This window comes from Bufo gargarizans, chromosome 9, assembly GCF_014858855.1.
Source record: "Bufo gargarizans isolate SCDJY-AF-19 chromosome 9, ASM1485885v1, whole genome shotgun sequence".
NCBI lineage: Eukaryota > Metazoa > Chordata > Amphibia > Anura > Bufonidae > Bufo > Bufo gargarizans.
In genome coordinates this window covers 96,259,809-96,277,165 of record NC_058088.1, presented here as the reverse complement: position 1 = coordinate 96,277,165, position 17,357 = coordinate 96,259,809, and the positions used below count along the sequence as shown (strand labels likewise).

Here is a 17,357-nt window from a genome sequence, read left to right as displayed (position 1 = left end):
CGCCCCTAATGTTTTAGAGGGTCAGCTCAGCATCAGGTCCTCACTCCTCCATGTCACATTTCTCATCCCCCTCCATGTCACATTTCTCATCCCCCTCCATGTCACACTTTAACCCCCTCCATGTCCCATTTCTCCCCCCTCCATGTTACATTTCTCCCCACTCCATGTCACATTTCAACCCCCTCCATGTCACATTTCTCATCCCCCTCCATGTCATATTTCTCATCCCCCTCCATGTCACATCACGCCCTCCTTTTTACATCACCCCCACCGAGTTGTGTGTGTGTGTGTGGGAAAGGAGGGGGGCGCCAAAATGTAGCTTTGCTTGTGTGTGCAAAAATCTTTGCACCGGCCCTGCCTAGCCCCTAATGTTTTAGATGGCCAGATTAGCAGGCCCTTGCTCCAATTGTTTTTGAGGGTCACAAGCAGGCCATCAATCATAATTTTTCAAGGCTGTGTATGATGCCCTCTTTTATGTATAATAAAGGGTGTATTGTAGTGCCTATTCCTTGTAATTTTTGGTAGCCCTTTCACTTAGTGCATAGGCTTTATGAGTGTAGGAGTCCCAATACTTGAACAATTGTGCCACAATGTGAATGAGGCCCTCCTTTATGTGATATAAAGGTTGTAGCACTTGCACTTTCTGTACAAGTAAATATACAGAAAATATTTCCTAAGAATTTTTCCTCTAAAATTGATTTTATATTCGGTTTTGGGCATATTATTGTCAGTCTGTAAAAGTGGCGTACTACTCAGACAACATCATTCCCAGCAGCAACCTGGGAGTCCAAGATGCATCCAGAGGTGTTCTACTCGAGCACCTGAGCACTTTGGTGCTTGACCAACACTATGTAACTGGGAGCCGGCTACTCGCTTCCTCATTTCTGCGCTGCCGGCATCCCACCTCTGTGCAGGAGCGAGGACGTGACCGGCATCCTCTTCCCCATGGAGACCAGGGGGCGGGGAGGACTCGGCCATGCATGCCTCCTTAGCGCGGCCGGTGTCCTTCTAGCTGATGTGTGCACTGAGCGCCGATCATGAGTAATTGGCACTTAGATGTTTTGGGCTGGACTTTGGGGCACGTGATGCTGGCCATGTCACGTGACTCACTTGTTCTGCTATTTAAACAGGCAGCCTGCTGGTCAAAGGTTGCCTGTGATTGGTCTTTCAACCTCACTAGCATTTGCCTGCATGTGTGACATTGTGAACCTCGGCTTGAATTTGACTCTTGATCCTGTGTTAACTCTTTGTACTGCGCGACCTCGGCTTGCATTTGATGTTGATTTTGGTGTTTCCCCTGGTACTGACGTGATCTCCTGGTTCTTACCTCGGCGAGTTTTCACCTTGGTATTGTGTTCTGCTTTGTGTTTGCTTCTGTGTGTTCTGTCCTAGCTTTGTTGTTTTCTCAACTTTTGTTCCTCCCTATAAGCCCCCGCACATACTTAAGCTAGGGACTGCTGCCCAGTTGTACACAGTCGGTTAGGACGGACTGTGCAATTAGGTAGGGATAGTGCTGTGGGTGGAGCTTAGGGCTGCACTGATCCCTACCATTAGTGACACACTAATCAATAAACGTTTTGAGACAATAATTAGAACACATTGAAACTTAGGTACAGGCTTTTGTTTGTATCATTTTGTCAGTTCTTTTTTTTTATCAAATTGGTTCTGTTTCTGTACAATACAATTTAATATGGCTTTGTAGGGTCTGATAGGCTCCAGATTTTCCAATGCATTGAGGTTTATAATAGTTTATTAAACTTACTTGCAAGGGGTGACAACCTCCAGCAAAAAGCTGAAAATAAAATGCCACCAATGTCTTTCTATACACAGACCCCAGGCAAACAGCTGTTATAGCCTGCAGGCAGTAATACATTAATGTAATATCATCACAGTGATTCAAATGCATGGTCACACCATGTCCTTTAGAGCAAGAGCTACTCTTTGCAACTCTCTCCTAACAGGGCCTATGTACAGGAGTTGTGCTGATGGCACAAGAGACTCATAATTGGTCATCTCATCTGGTCTTGACAAATTCCAGATTCTTTTTTTCCACCGGACTAAAAGTAACGATGGATTGGAGGAATTTACAGTGATCCATTTTATATGATCAGTTTTAAAATCTCAGCCATTGCTTCAAATTGCCATGATGAAAACTGTCTAAATGAATGACCCAACATAGCATAATATGCCGACAATGGAAATAATGCTGCATCAACGAAAGAAACCCGGGGTCCAAAACAAAAACTGAGGGTGCGACCACACAGTCAGGTTTCTTGATGCAGTTGGAAACCAAAGGCCTAAGGGTACAGTCACATGTTCAGGTTTCCTAATGCAATTTTGGAAGCCAAGTGAATTTGAAAACTGTCCTTTACACTTTCATGACCCACTCCTGATTTTGGCTCCCAAAACTGCATTAGGAAACGTTACCGCTTGGCCGTACCCTTATAAAAGTCCTTCATATGTTATACCATGTAATGATTTCAGAAGCACATAGCGGAAGAGTTACTAATCCTGTTAAATAGTTGTACAATGTAAGCTTACATGGGTACTCTAAAAATCTACGAGATTTAACACAGTGGATGATGCTGGATAGTAAACCTGGTGCTCCTTTCCACTGGTGGTCTAACTGTATGCCAACTATTGGATGGCTTACTTTGTAACAAAATGGCTACTTCCCTTTCCCTTTAAACCACCCCATTGGTGGACAAGGTGTAGTGAATTTTTGGCTTACTTTATTCATATGTAAATACACAATGCACCAAATTGTACCAACATTTTGTTCAAATGACTCTAGAATTTAGGCACACCTGCAAGTGCCATTAAAGTAATATCAAACAGCACAGCTGAAGCAAAGCATTTAGAAACCACTTGTTTTTAGTTACTTTATGTCTGACTTAGACTTTTGTTGATGTTAAAAAGCATAGTAAATTAAAGAATATTTCCAAAGAATATCTGAATGATGCCTGAAGGTTCTTTTCCGAGCCTTAGATTTGGCAGCACTCCAAGGACATGTCACCTCTCCTAACAGTAACTATGTGCATTCCTCGTGCAATAATGATTCTGGGGCATCTTTTCCTATATCTCTACATTAAGGGGTTCCTCTATTATTCATCTTAGACTTTTATTAATGAATGTGCAACTGGGTGTTACAAATAATATAACATGTTTCTACATCTTTCAAATCAACACCTTGATAGGAATAATTTTTCAATTGTGTGTAAAAATGTTGTGTAGTCAATGAGTTATTCAATGAAATGTATCTTTATTGCAACACCTGCTGTTTGTTCTTTTCTTTATTCCTCTGTCCACCTCAGTAACATCACCGAGGTGGATGCACATCATTTGTATTTAAACCTTTTAACTGCCACCAGCTTCTTTCAAAAGTTGTGACAGTTACAAGGAAAGAGCTGCAGCAATAAGAACACCCCCCCCCCCCCCAAAAAAAAAAAATATTTTTAAATAAAATAAAATAAAATGTGCAGTGCAAGTCCTCACCTTTCAATTGCAGAAATATAGTTCTTATACCTCAGATCTATGTGAGTTTGCATTGCAGGTGACTTCTTTCCTCATAAAACATAATTATTTTTAGTTTGATGGGGTATGGAGTATTTTATTTGCAACATGAGGGTGTGTCAATAGGGGCGAAATATAAGCCCTCATTGGCAAGCCTCACTATGGTGTACTTAAACAACAATATTTTTAATTTGCGATTCACCCACTATTACCACCCTACTGATATTATGTTTTCAGATCTTAAATTAATGGGTTTCACAAGCCAACAGCAGGTAATACTGTCCTCCATGCTGACAGTTTCCACCCACAACATACAATTAAAGCAATACCTGTAAGTGAGCTCATTCGAGCCAAGAGAAACTGCAGCTCGCCAGAGGCATATGAGGTGGAGGCCAGTAATACCATTCGAAGATTACAGAAGCGGGAATATAACAATTGGCAACTGTCAAGGGCTAGAAATATTGTCGCTAACAAGCCACAATCTGAAATATTACAAGAAAAACCAAAGAAGATCGGTAATACGAGACCCAAGGTAGTCTTATAATATAGTAACTAATATGAACAGATAAAAAATATCATACACAAATATCTTTACATATTGATGGGTGATGATGTTATGTATCATATTTTAAAAAAGGGCTGCCAGGTGGTCTACAGATGCCCACTTTCTTTTGGTAATATTCTTTCATCCAGTCTATTCCCTCCTAATAAAAGCAGAAAGGTTCACACCAGTGTAGTCATATATCAATTGCAATTCTCAGTATGTGATATACAGTATATATATATATATATATATATATATATATATACAGTACAGACCAAAATTTGGACACACCTTCTCATTCAAAGAGTTTTCGTTATTTTCATGACTATGAAAATTGTAGATTCACACTGAAGGCATCAAAACTATGAATTAACACATGTGGAATTATATACATAACAAAAAAGTGTGAAACAACTGAAAATATGTCATATTCTAGGTTCTTCAAAGTAGCCACCTTTTGCTTTGATTACTGATTTGCACACTCTTGGAATTCACCTGAAATGGTCTTCCAACAGTCTTGAAGGAGTTCCCAGAGATGCTTATCACTTGTTGGCACTTTTGCCTTCACTCTGCGGTCCAGCTCACCCCAAACCATCTCGGTTGGGTTCAGGTTCGGTGACTGTGGAGGCCAGGTCATCTGGCGCAGCACCCCATCACTCTCCTTCATGGTCAAATAGCCCTTACAAAGCCTGGAGGTGTGTTTGTCCTGTTGAAAAATAAATGATGGTCCAACTAAACGCAAACCGGATGGAATAGCATGCCGCTGCAAGATGCTGTGGTAGCCATGCTGGTTCAGTACGCCTTCAATTTTGAATAAATCCCCAACATTGTCACCAGCAAAGCACCCCCACACCATCACACCTCCTCCTCCATGCTTCACTGTGGGAACCAGGCATGTAGAGTCCATCCGTTTACCTTTTCTGCGTCGCACAAAGACACAGTGGTCTAATGTCCATTCCTTGTGTTCTTTAGCCCAAACAAGTCTCTTCTGCTTGTTGCCTGTCCTTAGCAGTGGTTTCCTAGCAGATATTTTACCATGAAGGCCTGATTCACACAGTCTCCTCTTAACAGTTGTTCTAGAGATGTGTCTGCTGCTAGAACTCTGTTTGGCATTGACCTGGTCTCTAATCTGAGCTGCTGTTAACCTGCGATTTCTGAGGCTGGTGATTCGGATGAACTTATCCTCCGCAGCAGATGTGACTCTTGGTCTTCCTTTCCTGGGGCGGTCCGCATGTGAGCCAGTTTCTTTGTAGCGCTTGATGGTTTTTGTGACTGCACTTGGGGACACTTTCAAAGTTTTCCCAATTTTTCGGACTGACTGACCTTCATTTCTTAAAGTAATGATGGTCACTTGTTTTTCTTTACTTAGCTGCTTTTTTCTTGCCATAATACAAATTCTTACAGTCTATTCAGTAGGATTATCAGCTGTGTATCCACCTGACTTCTCCACAAGGCAACTGATGGTCCCAACCCCATTTATAAGGCAAGAAATCCCACTTAATAAACCTGGCAGGGCATAGCTGTGAAGTGAAAACCATTTCAGGTGACTACCTCTTGAAGCTCATCAAGAGAATGCCAAGTGTGCAAAGCAGTAATCAAAGCAAAAGGTTGCTACTTTGAAGAACCTAGAATATGACATATTTTCTGTTGTTTCACACTTTTTTGTTATGTATATAATTCCACATGTGTTACTTTATAGTTTTGATGCCTTCAGTGTGAATCTTCAATTTTCATAGTTATGAAAATAAAGAAAACTCTTTGAATGTCCAAACTTTTGGTCTGTAATATATATATATGATTATGTGTGTGGACTATCAGAAATGCTGCAAATCCATTCAGGAGAATGGTTACAAAATCCTCACAAGGTGGTACAATACGCCAGATAAATATGCACTTTTCTCTCAAATCAATTCGGACACACGCTGGAGGTGCCTTGGGGAGAGAGGGACCTTCCTCCACATATGGTGGACATGCCCCCTGATACTTAATTGGTGGTCTGAAATCTTCTCCCTGGCAAAAAAAATATGCCATACCTCACTTCAGCCGTCTCCTCAACTGGCTTTACTTTCCCTCAACCAGGATAAAGACTCCCCATACACACCCTTCATCTTTCTGCAATTATTGATTGCCGCCCGTCTTGTACTTCCCAGACTCTGGAGGAAAAGCCAGACCCCATCTATAGAACAATGGTTTCAGAAAGTTGATCAGCTACACAGATTCGAGGAACTATCCTCATGGGAAAACCGTACACATATTGCCTTTATAAAAAAATGGCTTCCTTGGTCGACCTTCAGATCTCCTCAAAATAAAATACCCCCCAACCCCTTAATCCTCGTATCCACTAAAGTCTTACATTTAGGTCTTCAGGGACCTTCTAATACTTATAGAACAAGAATGTGCTTCTCACTTTGTCACCTGCATATATCCTTCCCTCCTTTCAACTCAATGTGCACCTTAGGATTACACAACACATTACGCTAACACCAGTGGTTCGAAGTCCTCTCCATACTCCTAACTTCTTTCTGATTACTTGTCCTGCTGTGCTCTTTGGTTATCATCACTACTTGAATGTAAACCACAATGTATTCACTATGTTTTCATTTGCATACTGACTTGGCCTGCGAGCCATACCTCGGTACCCTGAAAAATCAATAAAAATATAATTAAAAAAATAAATAAATGCTGCAAATCCTACATTCTGGAACATTTAAATGACATTTCTAATCAAAATAACCCGAATAGGAATATATCTAATGAATCACGCCATTTTGTTCAGGCACATGACAGATCAGCTAAAGCTTTCAGAGTCATGGGCATAGGGAGGATGACAGACAGCAGCTGCTACACAACCGTGAGGCTTACTGGATCTTCCACTGCCACTCTCACATGCACCATGGTCTCAATCTAAAACAAGAAATTATGCTACATTACTGATTTTACATTATTATTATTGAATCTGGGTTGCAAAAAATATGGTGATAGTCTATGCAAATTAAATATCATTCCAATTTAATTGGTTATAATTTGGCATGTCACACTATCAACATCATGCCCTACATATATTTTTATTTTTTATTATATTGGTTTTAATTTACTTTTGTTTGTATGTATCCTTCAGACCCTTGTCAGGTGTTCTATGTGGAATATAATATCACCACTTGCATCTATGTATTAATTAATCTGCACCTGATAGTGGGTGGGGTAAAGCCCCTATATATACCTTGCTGTTTTCCATGCATGTTAGTCATGAGTAAGACTGTGTAACAGATGAAAGGCGTTGACAGATTATGACAAAGTGGTATGCCCTGGAATGTTTTTAACTTGTATCCTCAGTAAGGCCTATTGCACACGACCGTATGGCTTTTTCAGTGTTTTGCGGTCCGTTTTTCATGGATCCGTTGTTCCGTTTTTTGTTTCCGTTGTGTTTCCGTTTCCGTTCCGTTTTTCCGTTCCGTTTTTCCGTATGGCATATACAGTATACAGTAATTACATAGATAAAATTGGGCTGGGCATAACATTTTCAATAGATGGTTCAGGAAAAAACGGAACGGAAACGGAAGACATACGGATGCATTTCCGTATGTGTTCCGTTTTTTTTGCGGATCCATTGACTTGAATGGAGCCACGGACTGTGATTTGCGGGCAATAAGGCCCCTTTCACACGGGCGAGTTTTCCGTGCGGGTGCGATGCGTGCGGTGAACGCATTGCACCCGCACTGAATCCTGACCCATTCATTTCTATGAGACTGTGCACACGAGCGGTGATTTTCACGCATCACTTGTGCGTTGCGTGAAAATCGCAGCATGCTCCTCTTTGTGCGTTTTTCACGTAACGCAGGCCCTATAGAAATGAATGGGGTTGCGTGAAAATCGCATGCATCCGCAAGCAAGTGCGGATGCGGTGCGATTTTCACGCATGGGTTCTAGGTGACAGTCTATTCACTGTATTATTTTCCCTTATAACATGGTTATAAGGGAAAATAATAGCATTCTGAATACAGAATGCTTTGTATAATAGTGCTGGAGGGGTTAAAAATAATAAAAAAGTTAACTCACCTTCTCCTCTTGTTAGCGCAGATGCCGGTCTGTTCTTTATCTGTGGGCTAAAGGACCTTTGATGACGTCAGATCACATGCTCCATCACCATGGTGATGGACCATGTGATTGGAGCATGTGATCTGACGTCACCTCAGGTCATTCAGTCCACAGCTAAAGAACAGAGTGGCATCTGCGCGAACAAGAGGAGAAGGTGAGTTAACTTTTTTATTATTTTTAACCCTTCCAGCACTATTATACAAAGCATTCTGTAGTCAGAATGCTATTATTTTCCCTTATAACCATGTTATAAGGGAAAATAATACAATCTTCAGAACATCAATCCCAAGCCCGAACTTCTGTGAAGAAGTTCGGGTCTGGGTACCAAACATGCGCGATTTTTCTCACGCGAGTGCAAAACGCATGACAATGTTTTGCACTCGCGCAGAAAAATCGCGCATTTTCCCGCAACGCACCCGCCTCTTATCCGGGCAAAAAACATGACGCCCGTGTGAAAGGGGCCTAATAGGACATGTTCTATGTTAAAACGGAACGGAAAAACGGAAATACGGAAACGGAATGCATACGGAGTACATTCCGTTTTTTTTGCGGAACCATTGAAATGAATGGCTCCGTATACGGACCGTATACGGAACGCAAAAAACGGCCAGTAAACGGAAAAAAAAAACGGCCGTGTGCAATAGGCCTAAGGCTGAGTTCACACGAGCGTGACAGATTTGGTCCGGATGCGTTCAGGGTGCGTTCAGTTAAACTCGCACCATTTTGCAAGCAAGTTCAGTCAGTTTTGGCTGCAATTGCGTTTAGTTGTTCAGTTTTTTCCGCGCGGGTGCAATGCGTTTTGATGCGTTTTTCACGCGCGTGATAAAAAACTGAAGGTTTACAAACAACATCTCCTAGCAACCATCAGTGAAAAACGCATTGCATCCGCACTTGCTTGCAGATGCAATGCGTTATTAACGCAGCCCCATTCACTTCTATGGAGCCAGGGCTGCGTGAAAAACGCAGAATATAGAACATGCTGCGATTTTAAAGCATTGCAGAAGTGATGCATGAAAAAAAATGCTCATGTGCACAGCCCCATTGAAATGAATGGGTCAGGATTCAGTGCAGGTGCAATGCGTTCACCTACTGCATTGCACCCGCGTGGAAATCTCGCCCGTGTGAACGCAGCCTAAGCCGGAAATACTTTTTATCCCTTCAGTGCTGGATGAACTGTTTACTGGATTGCACATGCAACTGGAGCGGAGTCCTGTGCACAGAGGTTCTATGCTGCTATAGAAGCTGGCGTAAGTTCTTTTTTATATCCATACTAGCAGAAGGACCCGGCTTCACAAGGGTATATTTCATCTATTTTGTTTAATGTTTGTGTGTGTCGTTAAAAGATAGACAGTTTCCACTATAACACTGACAAGTACAGTACACCACTCCTTTAGCAGTGACCTCCACAGCGGCCTGACCCCTTAACAGTAACATCCACAGCACCCCCCCCTTTAAACAGTGACCTCCACAGTGGCTGCCCCTTTATTAGTAACCTCCAAAGTACCCATCTTCTTAGCAATGATTTCCACAATAACCCACCCCCTTAGCAGTGACCTCTACAGCACCCCTCCCCCTTAACACTGACCTCCATAACAGAACGTCCCCTTAACTGTGACCTCCCTGCCCCTTAATAGAGACCTCCACAGTGCCCGACCCTTTAACAGTGACCTCCACAGCATCCCACACCCTTAACAGTGACCTCTACAGCAGACTTCTCCTTGAACAGTGACCTTCACAGCATCCCACCCCCTTAACAGTGACCTCCACAGCAACCACCCCTTTATTAATAACCTCCACAGTACACCATCTCTTTAACAGTGATTTCCACAACACCCCGTCCCCTTAACAGTGACCTCTACAGCAATCTTCCCATTAACAATTGTCTCTATAGCGGACTATCCCCTTAACTGTGACCTCCACAGTAGCCTGCCCCTAGGTACAGCTTTCAGACTCCCGGCCCTCCGTCTTGCACAGGACCTAGACTGACACAGAGATGTCCTTTTGCACAGCTCACTCTCAGACAGCAGCACTGTGCTGTCTGAGCGTTAGCTGCATGGAGAAAATCACCCTCCCTCCCACCCCTGCAGATGACAGAAGTTGATTTTTACCTTAATTTTTTTGGATGCAGAGTGGGAGAGGAGGCGTGACCTAACCAGGGTGTGACTTAGCGGGACATAAGGGTGGGGTTTTTAAGTCTGTCCTTTGAGGGTGGCCTAAATGGCCACCCTACCTGCCCCCTGAACTGTGAACTCCACAGCACTCCGCTCCCTTAACTGTGTCTTCCAAAGTTCCCTGCCTCTTTACAGCTGACCTGCAGAAGTAAAGAGAAATGGCTGCGTGGTTATGGAAACCTGGTGTAAATGTAATTTGTATGTGTAGACACCTGATGTACCTGTGTGCCAAATTTTGTGATTGTAAATGTGATGGTGCGGATTCCTTTAGTGGACATACATACATATATACACACATACAGCCAGGTCCATAAATATTGGGACATCAACACAATTCTAACATTTTTGCCACCACAATTTGAAATAAAACAAACAAGATGCGCTTTAACTGCAGACTGCCAGCTTTAATTTGAGGGTATTTACATCCGAATCAGATGAAGGGTGTAGGAATTACAACAGTTTGCATATGTGCCTCCCACTTGTTAAGGGACCAAAAGTAATGGGACAATTGGCTTCTCAGCTGTTCCATGGCCAGGTGTGTGTTATTCCCTTATCCCAATTACAAAGAGCAGATAAAAGAGTTCATTTCAAGTGTGCTATTTGCATTTGGAATCTGTTGCTGTCAAGATGAGATCCAAAGAGCTGTCACTATCAGTGAAGCAAGCCATCATTAGGCTGAAAAAAACAAAACAAACCCATCAGAGAGATAGCAAAAACATTAGGCATGGCAAAAACAACTGTTTAGAACATTCTTAAAAAGAAGGAACGCACCGGTGTGCTCAGCAACACCAAAAGACCCGGAAGACAACAGAAAACAACTGTGGTGGATAACCAAAGAATTCTTTCCCTGGTGAAGAAAAAACCCTTCACAACAGTTGACCAGATAAAGAACACTCTCCAGGAGGTAGGTGTATGTATGTCAAAGTCAACAATCAAGAGAAGACTTCACCAGAGTGAATACAGAGGATTCACCACAAGATGTAAACCATTGGTGAGCCTCAAAAACAGGAGGGCCAGATTAGAGTTTGCCAAATTACATCTAAAAAAGCCTTCACAGTTCTGGAACAACACCCTATGGACAGATGAGACCAAGATCAACTTTTACCAAAGTGATGGGAAGAGAAGAATATGGAGGAGGAAAGGAACTGCTCATGATCCTAAGCATACCACGTCATCAGTGAAGCATGGTGGTGGTAGTGTCATGGCATGGGCATGTATTGCTGCCAATGGAACTGGTTCTCTTGTATTTATTGATGATGTGACTGCTGACAAAAGCAGAAGGATGAATTCTGAAGTGTTTCGGGCAATATTATTTGCTCATATTCAGCCTAATGCTTCAGAACTGATTGGACGGCACTTCACAGTGCAGATGGACAATGACCCAAAGCATACTGCAAAAGCAACCAAAGAGTTTTTTAAGGGAAAGAAGTGGAATGTTATGCAATGGCCAAGTCAATCACCTGACCTGAGTCCGATTGAGCATGCATTTCACTTGCTGAAGACAAAACTGAAGGGAAAATGCCCCAAGAACAAGCAGGAACTGAAGACAGTTGCAGTAGAGGCCTGGCAGAGCATCACCAGGGATGAAATGCGTTCCAGACTTCAGGCTGTAATTGACTGCAGAGGATTTGAGTGAAAAAAAGTGAAAGTTTGATTTATGATTATTATTGTGTCCCAGTACCTTTGGTCCCTTAACAAGTGGGAGGTACATATGCAAACTGTTGTAATTCCTACACCGTTCACATGACTTGGATGTAAATATTGAATATTACGAATATTCAAAAAAAGAGTTTTCTAGAATATTCGTCTTTTTTTTTAAAATCTGTACAGTTATTCCACTTTGGCATACTCCTCCCCGACAAGCGTCCCTGTCACCAAGGGAACGTCTGGGGGTTAGAATATACCATCGGATCTGAGTTTCCACGATCTCATTGATTCTCATTACGAAAATTCGCATTACGAAAAATCGCAATCAACACTACTCTCAACGAATATTCGAATTCGCAAATATTCTACAAATATTCTACAAATATTCTACAAAATATTCGCAAACTATCACAAATTCAAATATGACCCCTGTCACTCATCACTAATAGACACACAGACATTGTATATCCTTCTGCTCTGTTTCTTGGAAACTGTAGCACAATATAGCGTTTAAGCCTGGGCTTTATTATCTCTTTTACTACAGACCTTTTATTATAAATCAATTTTCAAGTATATACAGTATGTCTTAGGTAATCATCCGCAGTGATTTTATTACTTTATTTAAATTCTGAACATACAATGTAATGTATATATTTTTATAATGGATTATCCAAGGAAGCAGAAAATTCCACTGCAGTTTTACTATTAAATGAGGCTTTGTATTGTATGTACTATATCAGGATACCATATTAGTGTTGCACAAATTGCATTTACATTGTCCAGTAATATAAAAGATAGGCAGAGCAATTGGTAGTTGGTTTAGAGGGGCGGGAAAAGTAGTCTGTAAAAATGTCAAACAAAGCGTATGTATTCTATAAGTAAATCTTTAACCCCTTAAAGTGGTTGTCCCACAAAAATATTATACATTTTGCTAACCAGAACCTGGATCTGAATACTTTTTCATTTGAATGTAATAAAAGTTTTAGTATAGCCACTGAGGTATTCACTGAAATGTATCAGTATAGCGCCACCTGCTGTTTGCTCTTTTTTCTAAATTCTCTGCCCTGCTCAATGAGACAGAAGCATATGTTCAGTACCATCCTTCAACTGTCACCAGCTGCAGTAGAAAGGACATGACCCCTGAGCAGGAGCATGCCAACTTGACATAAATCTAGCAGAGTAAATGTGTGGGGAGATCTCTGGATCCATGTATATGCCACTATACATTCTCCAACATTGATAAGTTATGAGGCACTACCTAGCAACTTAGTAATGACATTTCACAGAAAAGGATGAAAGTAATGCACTACCCAACTGGATAGCACATAATTCTGGTCCTCACTAGTTCCCAAATGATCTTTCTATTCCCAGAGACATCACTTAACCTTCACACTGGGTCACTGAAAACCAGTTTGAATGACTGTTATAGCCAGTATGGACTTAAATGTGCCAGGTTGTGTCGGCGTAATGACTGCTTACCAGTTGGTTAGTCAGCGGTTGTTTAACCTACTTAAATTTTGCGAGTTTGTCTACTTAACAAGTGAGGAAAAAACATACACAAAAAAATATGGAGTCAAAATGGCTCTGTAATGATAAATCTAATCTCAGCTGGTTTTATTTTGATTGAAAATCCTTTAAAATTCATGCATTGAATTACCCAAACATTCTAATATCTAAAACTTTTGAAAAATGGACTTGGATTATTTTCTTACTCCCTTGCTATATGCGGCTAAAACTCACCCCACCTTTTTGAGGCTCACATGAAATTGGGACTGTTAGAGATTTACAATGGAGCACAGAAATAGCAGTCGGGCTAGGGGAGGCAGTGGTGTTTAAAATGTAATTTACAAGAATGGCACGGTATATGAAAACCAAGCAAACTGTAATGAATAGTACAACCTACAGTGAACTGCTCAAACCTCACATTTTTTTAAACATATTGTGAGAAATTGGATCAGCTAAATTATTCTGAGAACAAGCAGAAAAGAATGAACATGAAAAAGGCGATTTCCAGAGAATTTTCCACATAAAGCACAGGACTGCGAGTCCTGCCAGTTATTTCATTTGGAAGGAGTCACCAGTCACTTAATGTAGATATATGGTCCTCCAGTCCAGTGGCTTTCTGCTATCCAATATTTCTGTAAATGCACTAAGGTTAATGAGATGCCAACTGACACGTACATTTAATCCACCATCCAGCTTTAAAAAGCAAATTTATTGAATTTTTGCTTCTTAATGGGAAAGTCTTACATGTGAGATATTGATCGGAAGCTGTGGTGCTTGCTGGGTTTCATAAGGAGCCAAGCTGAACGCTGAGCAATGCTGACATCACTGAAGAGCATTATTAAAAAGAACTGATAATCAATTGTGTGCAATTATTTTCATTGTTTTCTTGGTCGAGACTAATACACGGATGAAACATCAGCAACAAACAAACCGGGTGTATTAGAAATTACTACAACAAATTTGACATTTCAGGTGCAGCTTTTACATAACGCATATAGTACTACATTTATGGAATTTTCCAAAGGTGATTTGCCTTGGGGGATTGGGTATATCAACAAGTCTACAGCTTCCACCTTCTATTTGTCACTATGTGCAGGTTTTCGCAATTTCTAGTCTTTCACTTACATGGCTGCCCCTCCTATACATAAAAAAAGGCCTGAATGAAATATTAAAGTACCATTTGTCAAACAACATGAAATTAAACAGCGTACTAAATGTCATTGTTCCAAGCGGCAATAAAGACAGATTGAGCAAAGGTAATCATGACAGCAATAAACTACTTTGGTCCTTTTCACATGAGCAAGTTTTCCTCGCTGGTGAAATGCGCGACGTGATACAGATAAGTGCAGTGTCCCACTCCATAATAGAAGTGTGGCCCTATATATATAAGGGCATTTGCAGAAAAGATATATGCATATTGCTGTAATTCCTTCTAACAGGCTGTTTACACCTTGTATGTAGACACACCTAGTCACCCCTAGATGGTGATATATATATATATATATATATATATATATATATACTGTATATATAGGACAAGGCAGGAAGCCTAGTGAAGATTAGGTTATAATGTGAAGTGCAACAGTTGATAGCAGTGCACCCAGATCAGCATAAAGTTAGTATAAGCCAAGGAAAGCTAACTCCAGAGTCAGACAAAATGTCAGACGCCACAGCCAGACTGCAGAGTCAGAGATAAAAAGAGCCTGATGACTGAAGCTAGGGCTGGGTCTGCTGAAACCTGAAGACAAGTGAGCTGCAAAGCACAAATCAAGGGTAGGCCTCAAAAGAAGAACACAAGAAACCCAAAGTGTTGAAAGAGTATAAAGTGAAACTAGTAGAGGAGAGAGTGTTGCCTCGGCCTATTGACTCCATTAGCACCCATTGTGAGACAGGAGTTAGCCTGTGCTGCCTGTTCACGTTCTGCAGTTAATCGCAAAACTGTATTTGGAGCCACATTCCTCTATGGACAGTGTGGACGAATTATTGGAAATTGTGAGTAAGCCAGAAAGACAAGACATATGTAGACCAGTCATGTGAAACAGAGAAGTTTACTGATGTAAACCCCACTCCTGGAAGATAGACAGTCAGCCAGAAGTTACAATAGCCTGAGTGTGACATGAGTCATTACATCACCAAGAGCCTAACTTGTGAAGTCCTTTGAATGGATTACATCTACTGCTTTGATTGCAACGATCTGTATATCTACCTCAAGGCAAGAGATTCTTAGTAAATGTTCCAGTTATTTATTCAAACGGGCTCCTCTTCATTTCATCACCTCATTTGCACCCAAGGGTTTTGGTCGTCACAAACCTCAGGGACCCTGCCTTTCCTGCACCTAAAACACTATACCATCAAGGGCACCTCAACCAATATCTGGCAGGAGATCCCTCAAAACCAGAGTATGCCCGAAGGAATCTGATGCTATCCTTTAAATCACTGCATGCCAGCCCAGGTAGCTGAAAAAACTTGAGTACCAACTACTACACCCATCAGTTGCTGTGGCCCAGTTGCTGCATAAGGCCTAAGGAAAAGATCTGTACTTGTTCTCTGTTTTTGACCCGCATATGGTTTTGGCTCAGAATGACTGATGGAAATCATTAACCAATCACAGACTGAAACACTGATGTGTGAACTAGATCATAAAAAGAACCTGTAATCTGGTTCAAATTCAACCATTCCTGCAAAATAAAGTAAATCAAATTTAAACTTGTTGGGAGAACAGATGCTCCAATAAAGTTGAGGACACATTGCTTCACTGTGTCTACCCTACACATTAAAGATATGGAGTACTGTTGTCATAGGCTTCATCAGCACGGTGCACATGTGCCCAATTCCACTGGGACTCTTCTCTAGAAGCTTCTCACAGCAAGTTTGAATTTCATTTACTTACTTTTCTATGGACCAATGAGTTTGCTTTTTGCAGGTTTGGGACTCTAAACTCCAGTTGCATAATGGCATTATGGTGGTTTAGTGGTCCTAGCCCAGGTGACAGGTTCAATTTAAATAGATACAACTAGTCTTCATACAGGAACATATCAAATAGGTATACTATTTATATAACATTTTCTTCCCTTTTGTTGTTTTTGCATTCAAGTACGATTTTAAATATATAATTGATTGATGCACTTATAATTTATTCATATAAAACTCTTTCTGTGCTCAGTAGTCATATAGGCAGTTTTACTCAGTGATTGACAGCTAACTCTGCATGATTATGCTTACAGTTAACTGTCAATCAGTGAGTAGTACGTATATTGGGGGACCGCGCAAGGTTCAAAACCAATAAAGTTGTTGTGCAATCGAGCCTTCCACCTTCTTCCAGCAAGCACACACGAGTTAACTTTGTGCGCCACTTCTTATTTAAACACCCTGTGAGACATCAGGAAAGATGCATACATAGTGAAGTACCGTTAGCCTGCACACGTTCCACCCCAGTGAAGATGAGACCTCTCGGGTTTTTGCTATGAGCGGTTTTAAAATGTAGCGAGTCACCGTGGGTATCTACTCCCTTTTTAATATTTATTATATGCTCTTGTACCCAAATTTTTTCTCATGGTGCGGCCAACGTACTGGAGGCCACAAGGGCACTCCAGCACGTACATTACACCCGAGGACTCGCATGTAATGTCACCCACAATTTTTATGTCCTTATTTTTCTTATTAGAATGCATAATACTTGCTTGTTTTACTTTTTTCTTTTCTTGATTGCGGTTCTTAAAGGATAGGCAATAGCCGCACCATTAAAATTTATTCTGTCTAGTCCTCTGCTCAATTGGTACTAGACAATTCTGCAAATTAGGGACCTTCCTGAAGATAACATCAGGTCTATCAGGTATTACTTTTCCTGTGACTGGGTCATTCTTCAATGTTGCCAAGTTCTT

General features: G+C 41.2%; 1 protein-coding gene across 3 annotated transcripts in view; it reads right to left on the bottom strand.

Moving 5' to 3' along the window:
* The window catches only part of TENM1 (teneurin transmembrane protein 1), a 766,344-nt gene that overhangs the window by 354,055 nt on the left and 394,932 nt on the right, over positions 1-17,357 (bottom strand). The window lies entirely within an intron of this gene.